This window comes from Ranitomeya variabilis, chromosome 5 (genome assembly GCF_051348905.1).
Source record: "Ranitomeya variabilis isolate aRanVar5 chromosome 5, aRanVar5.hap1, whole genome shotgun sequence".
Taxonomy (NCBI): domain Eukaryota; kingdom Metazoa; phylum Chordata; class Amphibia; order Anura; family Dendrobatidae; genus Ranitomeya; species Ranitomeya variabilis.
Genome location: NC_135236.1, coordinates 662,953,786 through 662,974,224, shown reverse-complemented (window position 1 = coordinate 662,974,224; position 20,439 = coordinate 662,953,786). Strand labels below are relative to the sequence as shown.

General features: G+C 46.7%; 2 long non-coding RNA genes and 1 pseudogene across 10 annotated transcripts in view; 1 reads left to right on the top strand and 2 right to left on the bottom strand.

The window, feature by feature from the left end:
- Positions 1–589: 589 nt before the first annotated feature.
- LOC143776811 (E3 ubiquitin/ISG15 ligase TRIM25-like) lies at positions 590–8,866 on the bottom strand (annotated as a pseudogene). The gene is made up of 2 exons (XR_013215912.1): positions 8,779–8,866; positions 590–7,949 (listed from the first exon to the last, which is right to left on the bottom strand). The product of XR_013215912.1 is annotated as an E3 ubiquitin/ISG15 ligase TRIM25-like (transcript).
- Positions 8,867–8,944: 78 nt separating this feature from the next.
- LOC143776814 (uncharacterized) overlaps positions 8,945–20,439 on the top strand; it is a 27,185-nt gene continuing 15,690 nt past the window's right edge. For 2 of the 8 annotated variants that reach the window (XR_013215916.1, XR_013215917.1), the window contains exon 1: positions 8,945–9,038. This is a non-coding gene — a long non-coding RNA (uncharacterized LOC143776814). The other 6 variants (XR_013215915.1, XR_013215914.1, XR_013215918.1 and 3 more) reach the window with 5 other exon arrangements.
- LOC143776817 (uncharacterized) overlaps positions 16,197–20,439 on the bottom strand; it is a 22,393-nt gene continuing 18,150 nt past the window's right edge. Inside the window, exons 2-3 of the long non-coding RNA XR_013215923.1 lie at positions 18,839–18,968; positions 16,197–17,691 (exon numbers count right to left, since the gene is read on the bottom strand). This is a non-coding gene — a long non-coding RNA (uncharacterized LOC143776817). The remainder of the gene's footprint in view (positions 17,692–18,838; positions 18,969–20,439) is intronic.

Genomic DNA, 20,439 nt, shown 5'->3' with positions numbered 1-20,439 from the left:
GTAGAAAATCGCAGCATGCTGCGTTTGTCACCGTATTGCGCAAAAAAAAAATCGCCAATGAAAATCTATGGGGGCGATAATTTCTCGCAAGTCACACTGCTGGTCTGTGTGTAATCCGCACACAGACCAGCAGTGTGACTTGCGAGAAATACGCAGCGGTGTTAGTGAAAAGCCGGTAATTCAATTGCCGGCTTTTCATTTCTCCTTCACAAACCCGACATGATATGAGACATGGTTTACGTACAGTAAACCATCTCATATCCCCCTTTTTTTTGCGTATTCCACACTACTAATGTTAGTAGTGTATGTGCAAAATTTGGGCGCTGTAGCTGCTAAAATAAAGGGTTAAATCGCGGAAAAAATTGGCGTGTGCTCCCGCGCAATTTTCTCCGCCAGAGTGGTAAAGCCAGTGACTGAGGGCAGATATTAATAGCCAGGAGAGGGTCCATGGTTATTGGCCCCCCCTGGCTACAAACATCTGCCCCCAGCCACCCCAGAAAAGGCACATCTGGAAATAATAAGAGATGATCCGAATAGAGAGAACTGTAAAAGTCAGGAGACGCGACCTGTTCCCGGCCTCCTGAATAATGAAAACCTTCAGGGATGACCAGTTTCCGGGAAGTTTCAGGCAAGATCGGGGGCGGATGGGATTTGCTGACTCTTCCATGAGTCCGCATCGTCTCTTCTTCTGGCCCTGGTGCAATGGCTGCCCGTGAGCCCCCTACAGCTACGCCTCCAGCCCCCACTATATCACAAGGAGACACGTGACAGTAGTAATATTACAGGAGGAGAGGACAGTTTATTATACCGAGCGGTTACATTAGATATAATACAGAGTGAGGATTACAAGAAAAGGAAAAACACAATCTCCAAAATGATAGAAAAGCAGAAATATCACAGAAGTGACGTAACGACAACCCTTGTCCTGCGAGATAGAAAGGTGGAATGAGGTTGTCACACAGATTATTGTATGAGGAGCAGTTATACATTCTCCTGTTACACTTTATCTATCAGTTCCTCACTATGTGTAATATGTATAGGTCGCGTCTCTGCCCCCTCCGTCCTATTGTAAGGCCCAGATTGTGACTGAGCTTCATAGGAAACTGCCAGTGACTGTATACAGCGATCCTGAGATTATACAGTATATAGCACAAGCGAGCAAACGACTGCTACACTGAAAAAGAAGGATAAACTATACAAAATTTTTAGAAAATATGAACAAAAAAGCAATTAAAATATTGTACCTTCCCAGTCACAAACAATGACAATTTAAAACATAAAATACTTCGTATTTCCGCGTCCACAAAAATCCAACCTGTGGAAATATAAAATTATTTCACCCGTTCGGTGATCATCATGAAGCAAAAAAGGAAAGAAATCAAAACTCCAGAATTTCTGTTTTTTTCCATCACCACAATTCACTAAAAAAAAAAAAATAAGTCAAAAGCGATCAAAATATTGTATAAACCTGAAAATGGCAGCTATAAAGCCGTGTTCACACTTTGCGGCGTCCCTCTGCGGGTTTATCCCGCAGCGGAATTGATAAATCTGCAGGGCAAAACCGCTGCGGTTATCCCTGCAGATTTATCGCGGTTTGTTCCGCACAAAGAAGTGACATGCTGCGGGTTTTAAACCGCTGCGTTTCTGCGCGGTTTTTCCCGCAGCACGTGCACTGCGGTTTGCGGTTTCCATAGGGTTTACATGTTAATGTAAACGCTATGGAAACTGCTGCGGACCCGCAGCATCAAAATCGCCGCGGATCCGCGGTAAAAACCGCAAAGTGTGAACATGGCCTAAAACTACAGCTCATCATGTAGAAAACGAGCCCTGAAAAGTAAAGCAGATCTCTAAAAAAGGGGACACAAGCCAATTTGTTTTCAGGGCATGTTCACACGTTGAGTTTTTTTTACCTCAGTATTTGTGACCAAAACCAGGAGAGGAACAATCAGAGGAAAAGTATATTAGAAACCCGTCACCACTTCTGTATTATCACCCACTCCTGGTTTTGGCTACAAATACTGATCGTGTGAACATGGCCTAAGGGGAGGTCCACACGAGAGTATAAAAAAATCGTCAGTTTCATCAAGAAAAGTAGAACGATTATTTTCTCACTTATCCCTGTAGTTTGTGTTTACAGCAGCAGCTATTAACCATTTAGTTTCCAGTTACAGAATTCTAATGTATCCGTAAAGATCGGATGCTATACTGTGACATGTGACTTTTTTCTAGCACACCCATAGACATGAATCGGGGAGTCTCTGCGCCATAGAATAACATTGGTCCAAGTGTGGTCGGGTGAAAGGTTGTGTGCAGGAGCCCTGAGGGTCGTTCTCCAGACGGTCTTTTTGGTATGAGTAACATTGGTGAAAAATAACAGACGGCGTCAGGAACAAAGTCGGCAGGTGAAAAAAATCACAGCGCAAGAGTCTTGTGTAAATCGGATGAGTCTATGGATGCGTAAAAAAAGAATAAAAATAAAATGTGATGCCATACAGCGCCACGGTATAGGATCTAATTTATACTGATACATTGTAATTCTGTAACACAGGAAACTGTAAATGGTCAATAGCTGCTGTAAAAAAAAAAATGTACATGGAGGACAAGTGAGAATATGGTCGTCCCACTTTTCTGGATGAAACTCTGAATGATTTTTATACGGTTTTGTGAACCTCCCCTAAAACTAATAACAGTAATGATTCTGGGGGGGTCGTTCATAATGGGGTCCACAGATCACATGACCTGTTATATTAAATGTTCAGCCAATCAGATTCTCCTCCTTGTGATGTCACCGGTCTCTGGGCAAATTTCTTACAACAATTATTAGGCCATGTTCACACTTTGCGGCGTCCCTCTGCGGGTTCTCCCGCAGCGGAATTGATAAATCTGCAGGGCAAAACCGCTGCGGTTATCCCTGCAGATGTATCGCGGTTTGTTCTGCGATTTCCGCTGCTGGATTACTCCTATACTATTGATGCTGCATATGCAGCAATATGCAGCATCAATAGTAATGTTAAAAATAATAAAAAATGATTTATACTCACCCTCTGACGTCGCGATCTCCTCGGCGCTGCACCCGGCGATCCAGTTCCAAAGATGCTGTGCCGAGAAGGACCTTCGTGACGTCACGGTCATGTGACCCGGGCGTCATCACGGTCATGTGACCGCGACGTCACCACAGGTCCTGCTCGCACACCAACCCTGACCGGACGGCCGCGTGCAGCGCTGAGAGGTGAGTATAGCATTATTTTTTATTTTAATTCTTTTTTTTTTTTTTTTTACACTATTTATGCTTCCCAGGGCCTGGAGGAGAGTCTCCTCTCCTCCACCCCGGGTAGCAAAAGCACATTATCCGCTTACTTCCCGCAACGTGGGCACAGCCCCATGCGGGAAGTAATAATAATAATAATAATTTTTATTTATATAGCGCCAACATATTCCGCAGCGCTTTACAAATTATAGAGGGGACTTGTACGGACAATAGACATTACAGCATAACAGAAATCACAGTTCAAAATAGATACCAGGAGGAATGAGGGCCCTGCTCGCAAGCTTACAAACTATGAGGAAAAGGGGAGACACGAGAGGTGGATGGTAACAATTGCTTTAGTTATTTGGACCAGCCATAGTGTAAGGCTCGGGTGTTCATGTAAAGCTGCATGAACCAGTTAACAGCCTAAGTATGTAGCAGTACAGACACAGAGGGCTATTAACTGCATAAAGTGTATGAGAACACGATGCAAGGAACCTGATTATGTGTTTTGTTTTTTCTATTTTTAATAGGCCACACAGGGATAATTAGGTTAATGTGTTGAGGCGGTAGGCCAGTCTGAACAAATGAGTTTTTAGGGCACGCTTAAAACTGTGGGGATTGGGGATTAATCGTATTAACCTAGGTAGTGCATTCCAAAGAATCGGCGCAGCACGTGTAAAGTCTTGGAGACGGGAGTGGGAGGTTCTGATTATTGAGGATGCTAACCTGAGGTCATTAGCGGAGCGGAGGGCACGGGTAGGGTGGTAAACTGAGACCAGAGAGGAGATGTAGGGTGGTGCTGAGCCATGGAGTGCTTTGTGGATGAGGGTAATAGTTTTGTACTGGATTCTGGAGTGGATGGGTAGCCAGTGTAATGACTGGCACAAGGTAGAGGCATCGGTGTAACGGTTGATGAGGAATATGATCCTGGCAGCAGCATTCAGGACAGATTGGAGCGGGGAGAGTTTGGTAAGAGGGAGGCCGATTAGTAGAGAGTTACAATAGTCCAGACGGGAATGAATAAGAGAAACAGTAAGAGTTTTTGCAGAGTCGAAAGTAAGAAAAGGGCGAATTCTAGAAATGTTTTTGAGATGCAGATAAGAAGAGTGAGCCAGTGATCGAATGTGGGGGGTGAATGAAAGCTCGGAATCCAGGATGACCCCAAGTCAGCGGGCATGTTGCTTGGGAGTAATGGTGGAACCACACACGGAGATGGCAATGTCAGGCAAAGGTAGGTTAGTAGAGGGAGAAAACACGAGGAGTTCAGTTTTTGACAGGTTCAGTTTCAGATAGAGGGAGGACATGATGTTAGAGACAGCGGTGTTTTCTAAGAAGGTCGGAGTGAAAGCAGGAGAAGAGGTGTATAATTGGGTGTCATCAGCATAGAGATGGTACTGGAACCCAAATCTACTGATTGTTTGTCCAATAGGGGCAGTATACAAAGAGAAGAGGAGGGGGCCTAGGACTGATCCTTGAGGAACCCCAACAGTAAGGGGAAGGTGAGAGGAGGAGGAACCAGCAAAACATACAGTGAAGGATCGATCAGAGAGATAGGAGGAGAACCAAGAGAGAACGGTGTCCTTGATGCCGATGGAGCGGAGCATAGTGAGGAGGAGCTGATGATCCACAGTGTCGAATGCTGCGGAAAGATCCAATAGAATTAGCATGGAGTAGTGACCATTTAGCTGTTAGTAGGTCATTAGAGACTTTAGTGAGGGCAGTTTCAGTAGAGTGTAAAGAGCGGAAGCCAGATTGAAGAGGGTCGAGAAGAGAGTTATCTGAGAGATAGCGGGTAAGACGGGAGTGGACCAGGCGTTCCAGGAGTTTAGAGATGAAGGGAAGATTAGAGACAGGTCTATAATTAGTGGCACAGTTTTGGTCGAGGGAGGGTTTTTTAAGCAATGGATGTATGATGGCATGCTTAAATGAGGAGGGAAAACTACCGGAAGTGAGGGAAAGGTTGAATATTTTTGTTATGTGAGAGGTGACAGCCGGGGAAAGGGACTGGAGGAGATGTGACGGAATGGGGTCACTGGTGCAAGTGGTCGGGCGAGAAGATGCAAGGAGCCTGCTTACTTCTTCTTCAGTAACTGGTTCAAAGTCAGAGAGTGAACTAGATGCAGTGGGGGAGGGAGGACAGTGCCTGGTATGAAGAGATTGGGAGATGATTTCCTGTCGAATGTGGTCAATTTTTTCTTTGAAGTAATTGGCCAGATCGTCAGCGCGGAGATCTGTGGTTGGGGCCTGCTCTCTTGGGTTGAGTAGGGACTGGAAAGTGTCGAAGAGACGTTTAGGGTTATTGGACAGTGAGGTGATGAGGGTGTTGAAATAGGTTTGTTTGGAGAGGTGAAGGGCAGAGTTGTATGTTTTTAGCATGAACTTATAATGGATGAAATCTTCGGGTAGATTAGATTTTCTCCACAGACGTTCGGCGCACCTGGAGCATCGCTGCAGGAAACGTGTTTGCAGCGTGTGCCACGGTTGTCGCCATCTGTGTCAAGTTGCTCTATGTATAGGAGGAGCAGCTTCATCCAGGGCACTTTCCAGGGTTTCATTGTAATGGTTCAGAGCAGAATCAGGACATGAGATGGAGGAGATTGGGGCCAATGAGGACTGCAAGTTCTTCATAAGTTTCTGGGTGTTAATGGCCTGTATGTTTCTATAAGTGTGGAAAGTGGGGGTGACCTGAGCGGGATGGCAGTTCTTGATAGAGAATGAAAGAAGGTTGTGGTCAGAGAGCGGGAGAGGGGTGTTTGTGAAGTAAGCGGTTCGATGCATTCCTATGGGTGCAGAATCGCTGCGATTCTGCACAAAGAAGTGACATGCTGCGGGTTTTAAACCGCTGCGTTTCTGCGCGGTTTTTCCCGCAGCATGTGCACAGCAGTTTGCGGTTTCCATTGGGTTTACATGTTAATGTAAACGCAATGGAAACTGCTGCGGACTCGCAGCATCAAAATCGCCGCGGATCCGCGGTAAAAACCGCTATGTATGAACATGGCCTTATTGTTCAGCTGCAGATTCTAATCCAGTCACGACCAAAATATGATGGGACACCTACATATAACGCAGCATGGAGGGGCTCGGAGAAGGCGGCAGTGAAGGTGTGTAAGTGTCTGATGGGGTCACACAGCTCATAAAAGGACAACTGCCCGGCCTCATAATCCAGACATATCCTGACTATCACTGCAGAGCTCGTCAGGTAACTGGATCACTTTACTGTCATGTCGCACTGAATACTGATTATTATTAGATCTCCCCAAACTCCAGGACTTGTGATTATCTCCAATCATTAACAGACGCCCCCTCCTGTCTGTACTGGGGTAACACATCCCCACCCTCCACACTCCTGATCTACCGCCCTCCACATCCCAGTAATGTTGTCCCGAGGTCAATCCTCTCCTGCTCATCACCTGATTACACTGGAATCTGTCTGCTGTTTCTGGACGTTTCTGTTCCTCTCTTGTCCAGGTTGCAGTTTTCAGGTCGTCTGATATAAGGAGATTATTACCAGCTGTGGTTACATCTAGTAATATGTCTGCAGGACCCTCCATATAGATCCCGCTCCTTATACCTGATATTACGTCACATAATGTGTGTAATGTGTGTGCGATCACAGCCACATCCAGGTCATCTCCATCATGGAGCTGTTCATCATGTCCCCCTGTGTCCTCATCACCTCCCTTCTCCTCAGGATCACACAAGTCACCGGTGTCTGGTTCCTGTAAGACAGTCAGTGGATCCGTCATGTTACACAGCTCCTCAATGTGTCTCATCTTCCTGGACAGCTCGTCCTTCTTTATTTCCAGCTGATGGATCAGAGCAGACAGTGACAGTGACTTTTCCTTTTCCTGCCTGGAGATCTCACTCAGGACCTTCTTCTCCAGGTCGTCCACCCGTCTCCTGATGTCTGTACACAGGGCAGTGACTCTCTCGGCTTCTCCAGCTGCTTTTTCTTGAGCTTTTCTCCTGCGCTCCTCCAGACTCCGGACTCTTTCCTCAGTCTTCTTTCTCTTTGTGATCAGTTCCTGCAGAACATTTCGTAGTTTCTTCTTCTTCTTCTTTGAGGCCTCATCCAGCATCTCCACCTGATGTCCTCGATGTTCTCCGGCCAATCTGCAGGACACACAGATACAGATGGCATCCTGAGTACAATAATACTTTAAAAGTTCCTTATGGACAGAACATTTCCTTTTCTCCAGAGAAGTGCTGGGATCACATAAGACGTGTTCTGGTGATTTGCTGTGAGATCTCAGGTGTTTATCACACAGAGAAGCCTCACAGTGTAGACAGGATCTAACAGCAGGTACAGGAAAGTCCACACAGTAAGTGCAGCAGATCCCGGTGATCTCCTCTTGTTCTTGCTGGGTAATCAGGAAACGTTCTGCGACATTATGGAGATTTATGTTCCTCATCAGTGTCGGCCGCACCTGAAACTCTTCTCTGCATTCAGGACAGGAATAAACTCCAGAACCGTCCTGTGTATCCAGCACACGACCAATACAGACCCGGCAGAAGTTGTGTCCACATCTCAGCATTACAGGGTCCTTAAATGTCGATAAACAGATGGAGCAGAGCAGCTCGTCTCTCAGATCAGCAGACGCCATGGTAGCGTCTAGATTGGAGTTGATTCCTTGAAATCCTGATGTCACATGAAGGGGCTGTGCCTCCTTTAGTCCAATGAAGAGTCCATAGCAGGAAGCTGCTGGTGGAGAAGAGAAGCAGGGAATGAGGAGCTGCACTGTGGAGCCTTGTGAGGAGGGCTGAGCCTAGACTGTATGGGCTCCTTCCTGGTCCTGACTTCAGGACCCCACAAATCTGCATTAACCCCCCTCCCGGGAGCTCAACCAGACCCCACAAGCGTGCATTAACCCCCCGGGAGCTAAACTAGACCCCAGAAACGTACATTAACCCCCCTGGGTGCTAAACCAGTCCTCATAAGCATGCATTAACCCCCCAGAAGCTCAACCAGACCCCACAAGCCTGCATTAACCCCCTGGGAGCTCAATCAGACCCCACAAGCCTGCATTAACCCCCTGGGTGCAAAACCAGACCCCATAAGCGTGCATTAACCCCCCAGAAGCTCAAACCAGACCCCACAAGCCTGCATTAACCCCCTGGGAGCTCAACCGGACCCCACAAGTCTGCATTAACCACCTGGGTGCAAAACCAGACCCCATAAGCGTGCATTAACACCCGGGAGCGAAACCAGACCCCATAAGGATGCATTAACCCCCCAGAAGCTCAACCAGACCCCACAAGCCTGCAGTAACCCCCTGGGAGCGAAACCAGACCACATAAGCGTGCAGTAACCCCCTGGGGAGCTAAACCAGACCCCAGAAGTGTGCATTAACCCCTCCCCCCCCCCCCCAAGCTGCCAGATCACACAACGATTAGCACCCCAAATATCAGGTTCCCTCAACCAAAAGTCTAGAAAGAAAGAAAAAAACATCGACCCGTTAATTAAAAAACACTCCTGTAAATCACCGAGACCACTGCCCTCGCTCCCTGCTGCTCAGTGCTCACCTCACCTCACCTACACCGGCATCAGACGGCTCAGAGAAATGTATAATGGCGGATGGTTGGTGGCGTCTACATTGGAGTTGATTTCTTGAGGGGGAGGAGGGATTCTTGAAATCCTGACGTCACCTGAAGGGGCGGGGCCTCCTTTAGTCCAATGAAGAGCTGGGAGAGCAGGAAGCTGCTGGTGGTGAAGAAAAGCGGGAAATGAGGAGCTGCACTGGTGTGGAGACGTGTGAGGAGCAGAGGACCGAGGGGCTGCAGCTTGGAGGTGAGGACCGAGGGGCTGCAGCATGGAGGTGAGGTGAGGTGAGGTGAGGTGAGGACGGAGGGGCTGCAGCATGGAGGTGAGGTGAGGACCGAGGGGCTGCAGCATGGAGGTGAGGTGAGGACGGAGGGGCTGCAGCATGGAGGTGAGGTGAGGTGAGGTGAGGTGAGGTGAGGACCGAGGGGCTGCAGCATGGAGGTGAGGTGAGGTGAGGACCGAGGGGCTGCAGCATGGAGGAGAGGAGAGGACCAAGGGGTTGCAGCATGGAGGTGAGGTGAAGAGAGGACAGGACCAGGGGGCTGCACTGTGGAGCCGTTTGAGAGGACTGAGGGGCTGCAGCATGGACACTTGTACAAGGGAATGAGGACGCAGGAATCCGTGTGAGTGCTCTGAGGTTGTAATTTGGTGTGAGGGGGGACAGGAGGCATGTAGAGGGGCATCTGGAGGGCTATTGTGAGGGGGTATGTAGATGGGCAGCCAGGAGGCTGTTGTGAGGGGGCATGTTGAGGGGCATGCAAGGGGCCTTGTGGCTGTTGAGGGGGTATGTAGAGGGGCATCCAGGGGGCTGTGTGACTGGTGTGAGGGAGCATCCAAGGGGCTACATTATACCCCTCTACATACCCCTTCAAACCAGCCCCTTGGATGCTCCTCTACATACCCCAGCTTCCTCACACAGCCCCCTGGATGTTCATCTACATACCCCATGCCCCCTTACACCAGCCACACAGCCTACTGGATGCCCCTCTACATACCCCATACCCCACGCACCAGCCCCCTGGATGCCCTTCTACATGCCCCATTCCCCCTCACACCAGGTGGGGATTTGTATCTCTTCTAGCCCAGGGCTCCCTCCCTCCTTTCAGCTGGCCAGTGAATCTGTTCCACTTCTGAGGTCCTTTGTAAGCGATCAATGGGTGGAGCTGTAGCGGTTCCAGTAGGGTTCTCCACTTCGCCGAGGCCTGCTCCCGCATAGTCACGCCACTTTGCAGTCTTGCCGTGTTCCCTCTTATTGCGGGTTTTTTTCCTTCTCTGCCTGCCGGCCAATCAGTTTACTTTTTTTAATCTCAGCAAAGTTTACACCAATGCCCCAGGTGCAGCACCTTCATTATGCAAGTCCCCAAAGAACCTCGCTCCCCCCTCCGCTGCCCAGGATTTGAGCACACCATCCCTTTCTGAAAGGGTCTCTGCTCTGTTGCATTCTGTCTCAGATCTTGCCAAGGTGTCCCAATCTTTGCTGTCTGTGATACATCGATTGGAGGTGCAGGAGGCAGGTTTCACTGGTCAACGGAGGGTGGGGACAAAGCTGAGGCCCTTGAACTGCGGGGTCAGAGGGTTGCGGTGTGCATTTGAGGCTGCCATTTTCCATATGCCTGCCTTCATTCCCCAGCTGCAACTTGACCTCTGGCGTCCAGATTTCCAGAAAACTGCTGTGGAGGCAGATCGAGATCCGCGGCAATTTTCTTGAAGTGTGGACACCAGAGGCCGAATTGCAGGCAGGCAAAAGGAAAATGCCACTGCGACCTTTCTCTCTCTCCAATCCCCCCGCAGGTCCAGGGTCTCAGCTTTGCCCCCACCCTCCCCAGGATCTGTGAAACTTTCCTCCTGCATAACTGCTCCACCACCGCAACCCCCCTCAGTAAGTTTTTTTTTTTTTTTTGGTTTGTTTTTTTTAAAGCTTCAGATTATAAAATGCACCCTGTTTTTGCCCCAATTTGGGGGGAAAAAGTGTCTTGGGGTATGTGCACACGTAGATTTTGCTGTGCAATTTTCTGTGTAGATTCTGCATCTCTTGGCTGAAAAGCCAGCTAAAAATCTGTGCGGATTTGATGCGTTTTTGATGCAGATTTTCATGCGCTTTTTTTCATGTGGATTTGTGTGCGTTTTTGTAAGCTAAATAAAGATCTATTTAACAAAAAAAAAGAATTGTGATGTAATTTCTTGTTCAACCTCTTCCTTTACATATTCCATTGAAGAATAATGTTTACACACAAATAGATAATAGATAGATCTATAGATATAGATAATACCAAGCTCGAAGTTTAGTAATAAACATAATAAAATGGTACATAGAGAGTTAAATAAAGACACACACAAAATCTGCGTTCGGCTGGTGTCACACTTGTGAGAAAGTTGCATGAGTCTCGCACCTCAATATCTGGCACTCGGGACCGGAGCCTTCAGCTGCATAGAAATATAGGCAGCCGCATACTCTAGTCCCAAGTGCCGACGTCAGTGCCGGGTATTGAGGTGCGAGACTCGTGAGTTTTTCGCAAGTGTGACCCTGGCCTTAAACGCAATATCTGTTTAAAAAAAAATGGTGTGGGCTCCCCCAGAATTTTCTGCGCCAGAGAGGGAAAGCCAGTGACTGAGGGCCGATGTTTATACCCATCGGTCTTCCCAGGCAATGAATCTCAGCCCGCAGCTGTATATTTAGCCTTTAGGCCATGTTCACACTTTGCGGTTTTTACCGCGGAACCGCCGCGATTTTGATGCTGCGGGTCCGCAGCAGTTTCCATAGCGTTTACATTAACATGTAAACCCTATGGAAACCGCAAACCGCAGTGCACATGCTGCGGGAAAAACCGCGCAGAAACGCAGCGGTTTACAACCCGCAGCATGTCACTTCTTTGTGCAGAATCGCTGCGATTCTGCACCCATAGGAATGCATTGAACCGCTTACTTCCCGCATGGGCTGTGCCCACGTTGCGGGAAGTAAGCGGTTAATGTGCGGGTGGTACCCGGGGTGGAGGAGAGGAGACTCTCCTCCAGGCCCTGGGAAGCATATTTGGGTGTAAAAAAAAAGAATTAAAATAAAAAATCATGTTATACTCACCTCTCAGCGGCGGTCACATGACCGTGACGTCACGAAGGGTCCTTCTCGCACATCATCTTTGGAAGCGGACCGCCGAGTGCAGCGCCGAGGAGATCGGGACGTCAGAGAGGGTGAGTATAACCCAATTTTTATTATTTTAACATTATACTATTGATGCTGCATATTGCTGCATATGCAGCATCAATAGTATAGGCGGAAACCCGCAGCGGAAACCGCGGAACAAGCCACGATAAATCTGCAGGGATAACCGCAGCGGGTTTGCCCTGCAGATTTATCAATTCCGCTGCGGGAGAACCCGCAGAGCACACTGCAAAGTGTGCACATAGCCTTACTGGTTATTAACCCCTTCATGACCCAGCCTATTTTGACCTTAATGACCTGGCCATTTTTTGCAATTCTGACCAGTGTCCCTTTATGAGGTAATAACTCAGGAACGCTTCAACGGATCCTAGCGATTCTGAGATTGTTTTTTCGTGACATATTGGGCTTCATGTTAGTGGTAAATTTAGGTCGATAATTTCTGAGTTTATTTGTGGAAAAAAAACGGAAATTTGGCGAAAATTTTGCAATTTTGAATTTTTATTCTGTTAAACCAGAGAGTTATGTGACACAAAATAGTTAATAAATAACATTTCCCACATGTCTACTTTACATCAGCACAATTTTGGAAACAAATTTTTTTTTTTGCTAGGAAGTTATAAGGGTTAAAATTTGACCAGTGATTTCTCATTTTTACAACAAAATTTACAAAACCATTTTTTTTAGGGACCACCTCACATTTGAAGTCAGTTTGAGGGTTCTATATGGCTGAAAATACCCAAAAGTGACACCATTCTAAAAACTGCACCCCTCAAGGTGCTCAAAACCACATTCAAGAAGTTTATTAACCCTTCAGGTGTTTCACAGCAGCAGAAGCAACATGGAAGGAAAAAATGAACATTTAACTTTTTAGTCACAAAAATGATCTTTTCGCAACAATTTTTTTATTTTCCCAAGGGTAAAAGGAGAAACTGGACCACGAACGTTGTTGTCCAATTTGTCCTGAGTACGCTGATACCTCATATGTGGGGTAAACCACTGTTTGGGCACATGGTAAGGCTCGGAGGGGAAGGCGCGCCATTTGACTTTTTGAATGGAAAATTATCTCCATCGCTAGCGGACACCATGTCAGGTTTGGAGAGCCCCTGTGTGCCTAAACATTGGAGCTCCCCCACAAGTGACCCCATTTTGGAAACTAGACCCCCCAAGGAACTTAGCTAGAATCATAGTGAGCACTTTAAACCCTCAGGTGCTTCACAAATTGATCCGTAAAAATGAAAAAGTACTTTTTTTCACACAAAATTTCTTTTAGCCTCAATTTGTTCATTTCCACATGGGCAACAGGATAAAATGGATCCTAAAATTTGTTGGGCAATTTCTCCTGAGTACGCCGATACCTCATATGTGGGGGTAAACCACTGTTTGGGTGCAAGGCTCGGAAGGGAAGGCGCGCCATTTGACTTTTTGAATGGAAAATTAGCTCCAATCGTTAGCGGACACCATGTCGCGTTTGGAGAGCCCCTGTGTGCCTAAACATTGGAGTTCCCCCACAAGTGACCCCATTTTGGAAACTAGACCTCCCAAGGAACTAATCTAGATGTGTGGTGAGCACTTTGAACCCCCAAGTGCTTCACAGAAGTTTATAACGCAGAGCCGTGAAAATAAAAAATAATTGTTCTTTCCTCAAAAATATTTTTTTAGCCCAGAATTTTTTAATTTTCCCAAGGGTAACAGGAGAAATTTGACCCCAAAAGTTGTTGTCCAGTTTCTCCTGAGTATGCTGATACCCCATATGTGGGGGTAAACCACTGTTTGGGCACATGCCGGGGCTTGGAAGTGAAGTAGTGACGATGCAGACTTTGATGGAATGGTCTGTGGGCATCATGTTACGTTTGCAGAGCCCCTGATGTGCCTAAACAGTATAAACACCCCATAAGTGACCCCATTTTGGAAACTAGACCCCCCAAAGAACTTATCTAGATGTGTGGTGAGCACGTTCAACCCCCAAGTGCTTCACATAAGTTTATAACGCAGAGCCGTGAAAATAAAAAATAATTGTTCTTTCCTCAAAAATTATGTTTTAGCAAGTAATTTTTTATTTTCGCAAGGGTAACAGGAGAAATTGGACCCCAATAGTTGTTGCCCAGTTTGTCCTGAGTACGCTGGTACCCCATATGTGGGGGTAAACCACTGTTTGGGCGCACGTCGGGGCTTGGAAGGGAGGGAGCACCATTTGACTTTTTGAACGCAAGATTGGCTGGAATCAATGGTGGCGCCATGTTGCGTTTGGAGACCCCTGATGTGCCTAAACAGTGGAAACCCCTCAATTCTAACTTCAACACTAACCCCAACACACCCCTAACCCTAATCCCAACTGTAGCCATAACCCTAATCACAACCCTAACCCCAACACACCCGTAACCCTAATCCCAACCCTAACCACAACTGTAACCCCAACACACCCCTAACCCTATCCTTAACCCTAACCACAAGCCTAATCTTAACCCTTTTTCCAACCCTAGCCCTAATTCCAACCCTAACCCTAAGGCTATGTGCCCACTTTGCGGATTCGTGTGAGATTTTTCCGCACCATTTTTGAAAAATCCGCAGGTAAAAGGCACTGCGTTTTACCTGCGGATTTCCAGTGTTTTTTTTGTGCGGATTTCACCTGCGGATTCCTATTGAGGAACAGGTGTAAAACGCTGCGGAATCCGCACAAAATTGACATGCTGCGGAAAATACAACACGGCGTTTCCGCACGGTATTTTCCGCTCCATGGGCACAGCGGATTTGGTTTTCCATAGGTGTACATGGTACTGTAAACCTGATGGAAAACTGCTACGAATTCGCAGCGGCCAATCTGCTGCGGATCCGCGGCCAATCCGCTGCGGATTCGCAGCCAAATCTGCACTGTGTGCACATGCCCTACCCCTAACCCTACCCCTAACCCTAGTTCTAACCCTAGTTCTAACCCTAGTTCTAACCCTAGTTCTAACCCTAGTTCTAACCCTAGTTCTAACCCTAGTTCTAACCCTAGTTCTAACCCTAGTTCTAACCCTAGTTCTAACCCTAGTTCTAACCCTAGTTCTAACCCTAGTTCTAACCCTAGTTCTAACCCTAGTTCTAACCCTAGTTCTAACCCTAGTTCTAACCCTAGTTCTAACCCTAGTTCTAACCCTAGTTCTAACCCTAGTTGAAAAAGGAAAAAAAAAAATATTTTATTTTTATTATTGTCCCTACCTATGGGGGTGATAAAGGGGGGTCATTTACTATTTTTTTTTATTTTGATCACTGTGATAGGCTATATCGCAGTGATCAAGATATATCTGAAACGAATCGGCCGGCCGGCAGATTCGGCAGGCACACTGCGTATGCGCCCGCCATTTTGGAAGATGGCGGCGCCCATGGAGAAGACGAACGGACATCGGGAGGCCCGGTAAGTATGAAGGGGGGGTGATCGGATCACGGGGGGGGGGGACCAGAGCACAGGGGGAGCGGACAGGACGACGGGGGGGGGGCGGACAGGACAACTTAGGGGGGCGGACCACATAACGGAGGACTGGGGAGGAGATCGGTGGGTGTGGGGGAGTACAGATTAGGTTTTCCAGCCATGGCCGATGATATTGCAGCATCGGCCATGGCTGGATTGTGATATTTCACCGTTTTTTGGGGTGAAATATTACAAATTGCTCTGATTGGCAGTTTCACTTTCAACAGCCAATCAGAGCGATCGTAGCCACGAGGGGGTGAAGCCACCCCCCCTGGGCTGAAGCACCACTCCCCCTGTCCCTGCAGATCGGGTGAAATTGGAGTTAACCCTTTCACCCGATCTGCAGGGACGCGATCCTTCCATGACGCATACGCTGCGTCACAGGTCGGATTGGCACCGACTTTCATGACGCAGCGTATGCGTCAAAGGTCGGGAAGGGGTTAAAATAGGGGAAAAAACCCCCCCCCCCCAAAAAAAAAAAAACAACAAAAACTGGGGTCCCCCTTTAATTGATAGCCAGAAAAGGCTATGCAGACAGCGGGCTGATCTTCATAGCCTAGCGGGGGGCCATGGATATTGTCCCCCCACCCCCTCCTGTCTACAAATACCAGCTCACAGCCGCCCCCAGAGATGGCGCATCTCTAAGATGCATCAATTCTGGCACTTAGCCTCACTCTCTTCCCACTGCCCTGTAGCGGTGGCATATAGGGTAATAGGGGTTGATGCCACCTTTGAATTTTAAGGTGACATCAAGTCAGCTTAGTAATGGAGAGGCGTTAATAGTTGAGAATGATTTAAATAAACACCCAGAATAAAGTATTTTAATAAAATAAAACCCAACACAGTTTTGCCATCTTTATTCTGCCAATCCATGCGATGCCCTCGATCTCTTGCAGAAAAAAAATGAACCAACACAAATACTCCCTGGTCCGACAGTCCATTTAATAACGACTGTCCAACAACGATCTCCCCTATAGAGCAGTCACACCAGGAGATGTGACTGCTCTGTAGGCCTCCAGTGACACACTGACAGGAGACAATGGCTCCTGCAGTGTTATCACTGAGGGTTCAAAAGGCTCTCACTTTACGGCACTACTGCTTGAGAATTTTCCCATGCAGCGGTGCCGCAAATGACAGTATGAACTCTGCACTTACAGTGGCGGAGTGATACAGTGCGGAGGTTACCTCCTGTCACTATCACCAGAGCCTCTGGAGAGCGGTCGCATCTGCCGATGTGACCGCTCTCCACGGGAGATTGTCGTGGGACACTTGTTGTTAAATGGTTGGTTAAATATATATTTTTTATATATATACAGGTGATAGAGGGCTTCGGGGAGTAGGTGATTGCTGAGTATGTACTGTATGTTGTATGTCTGTGTGTATGCGTGTTTTTTTTTTTTTTTTTCTTTTAAATACACTTGAACACAGTAGCCGGATGATGGGACTACTACTGTCCCATCATCTGGCTAGCTGTCACTGTAGCAGGCATAGCTGGATGGGACTAGTAGTCCCATCGGACGATGCTTGCCTACACACGGCCCCCCACATCTTCTCCGCACACAGTCTCCGCTCACACACAGACATGCAAATCTCTGCCCACAAACTCTTCCTCCTACCGATCTGCAGCGTTTCTCACAGGCACATCCGCAGATATTTTTTTAAACCTGCGGTTTTGCTGCAGATTTGCCTGACTCGATGTAAGTCAATGGGTGCAGAAACACTGCAGAGCCGCAAAAAGAATTAACATGCTGTATAAAAAAAAAAAGCTGCGAATCTGCATGTGTTTTTTTTTTTCCCGCAGCATGTGCACAACAATTCTCACTTTCCCATTGACTAATATTGCTTTTGCACTACACTGCGGATTTGATGCAATTCCGCACGTCCAAAAACGCTGCAGATCCGCATCAAAATCCACAACGTGTGTACATAGCCTTACAATCGAAAAAAAAAATACTGTAATTTTTCAGCAGCCCTGGTGTTCTAGACGCTCCACAAGGTGTGTCTGTTTCCCTTCTGATACACTCCATCAGTGCCGATTGGATGCAAAAAGCAGTCACCCTCCAGTTACTCTTTTGATTCTCCCTGGACTTCAACATTTTCCAGGTTGACATCTGTCTATTGCTCTTCATCGTTCGAGCCACAATCTGCTCAGGCTTCTGACTAAGTTATACTCTGATGTAGACTCTGACCTGGCCATCAAAGCTTCAGAATATGGTGAACAATCTGATCTTGGTAGTCAACCAGACTCTCGAGGTCAAGAAAGATGACGTGCTTTCCACACAGCCGTTCGTATCCTAAAAAGGCAAAATGTACCTCTGTTGTTTTCTTCCCACAATCAGTTTGAAACCATTTCATCCAGGGAATGGGGCCAGCTGGAAAGGCATTTCAAAGCAAATAGAAATCCTATTTCCCTACCTCCTAAAGGACTAGGCCAGGGATGGGCAGACTTTTTCCTGCTTTGTGCCATTTTACTATCATTCAGGGGCAGGGCCGGACTGGGACTAAAATTCAGCCCTGGCATTTGAAGTTACACAGGCCCACTTGTCACATGGTGACTGTATAATATCTTTGTACACTTAGGGTATGTGTCCACGTTCAGGATTTTACACAGGTAAAATCTGCACCTGAGGTCACTGGCAGGTCACCTGAGTTTTTCATGTGTTTTTTGATGCGTCGCCGCATTGTAAGGACATGCGTTCAGAAAAGACACGCCGCATGTCCGTTTGCGTGGGTCTGCCGCATGCGTCTTTTAATGCATAGTGGAGACGGGATTTATGAAATCCCCTCCACTATGCTGTAACATCTGGACGCTGCGTGTTTGACGCTGTGGCTCTACGCAGCGTTTTCTGAACATGGAAACATACCCTTATAGGTTACAAGAAGTGAGGGGAGTGTAACACAACTATATAACATATAATCACAGCTGTATCCGGCATAACAGCTCAGTCCTATTGCTTTTAGTTGCAGTACCAAGAAAAGCCGCTACTTTACCTACATAACTGGATCTCGTAGATAATGAAGGGATTGAGACAACCAAAGGCTATGGAACCACATTCTGATGCTCCATGAACTTTACCTACAGCCACTTTTGGTTCCGCTGCGCAGCACGAGACCCGGTGACTGAAGAGCGGTGACATCAGTAACGTCACTGCTCTTCAGATATTCCGGGTCTTGCTCTGAGCTCGGCGACTGAAGAGCGGTATTGTTACTACCGTCACTGCTCTTCAGAGTCCCTGGGTCTCGTCAGGTCTGGGCTAGTACTGGGGGTGTCTGATAGACACCTCTCCATTACTTACACCAGGGATTGATAGCAGCTGACATTACGCAGCTGACTTCAACCCTAAAAAATCATAACACATACCAGAATTAAATGCTCTGGCGGCTGGGAAAAGCAGTAGAGTTAGCGCTGTTATGAGGCGCCGGGTGCTAACTACAACTTACTGTATCATCCTTGCCTGGTCTCCCTGCGAAGCATTTCTTTTGGATTTATCTGCGCTGATCTCAGGCTGCTAAACAAGTGTGATCGACAATACTGAAGTCATTCACTTGTTTCCTGGCCTCTTTAAACCAACTGAGAAAGAATGAAGGGAACAGAACAACCACAATTAGATCAATTGATTATATACGTCACCAGTATATACACAAAGATATCAAAAAATACAATTAGATCAATCTGTCCCCATACAGTATCATGTTATCAGCAGCACAACTACAGTTTACATCAGGCGATGTGCTGCTGAGAACAAGGATTTCGGTTCCCACATAAACAGTCCAGTCACTCGATGAATATGGAGCATTTTGCTTGTTTAGTATAATACACCCCATAGTCCTCCATATATTATAATGTGCACCAGTCCTCCATATATTAAAATACACTACTCAGTCCTCCATATAGTATAATACACTCATAGTGCTCCATATAGTATAATGCACCGCCATAGTCATCCGTGTTGTACAATTCACTTCCCATAGTATAATGCACCCCATAGTTCTTCATATAGTATAATGCTGCCACCCCACAGAATATATTGTCGCCCCTGAGTACTGAGTATAATGTAACCCCCAGAGAATAATATTCAGCCCCCTCATATAGTATAATACAGCACCTGCATATATAATATATGGTAGCCCCCCTCATAGAATATAATGCAGCCTCCCATAAAATATAATGTAGCCCCTCCATAGAATACAATGCAGCCCTCATATAGTATAATTCAGCTCCCCATAGAGTATGATGCAATCACCCCTCATAGAATATAATTAATTTAATACATAGAATATAATACAGCCTTCCTCCCCATAGATTATAATGTAGCCCCATAAGAGTATGATGCAAACCTCCCTCATAGAATATAATACATCCCCCAGAGAATATAATGTAGCCCCCTAGAATGTAATGCAGCCTGCCATAGAATATAATAGAGCACCCCAGAATATAATACAACCCCCATAGAATATAATACAGCCCTCAACAGAATGTAATAGTCCCACCCCATAGAATGTAATACAGCTTCCCATAGAATATATTATAGCACAGCACCCCACAGAATGTAATACAGCCCTCCCCCACAGAATGTAATACAGCCCTCCCCCACAGAATGTAATACAGCCCTCCCCCACAGAATGTAATACAGCACCCCATACACTGTTCCAAATTATTATGCACAAAGAGTTTAGGAGTGATAAGGTTAGAATTTTTTTGTTTGTCATTTAAACTCATTGATGGTGATGTGTGTCAAGGCTCTTTATATCACTGAAAGCAATTGCAGATACCTGTGCAAAATAGTTTGGCAGGTGTGTCCAAATAAAGGCAAGACTACTTAAGAAGGCTGTTCCACATTATTAAGCTGCCTACATTTTTTGTCAAAATGGGAAAGAAAAAGGATGTGGCGGCTGCTGAGCAGCAACAAATTGTGGAGTATTTAGGTCAAGGCATGACTACAATCAACATTGCCAAGACACTTCATCGTGATCATCGCACAAGAAGTATGTAGCTGATTCCCAGCGCACACGTGTGCGTGCTGATAAGGAAAAATTGAGGA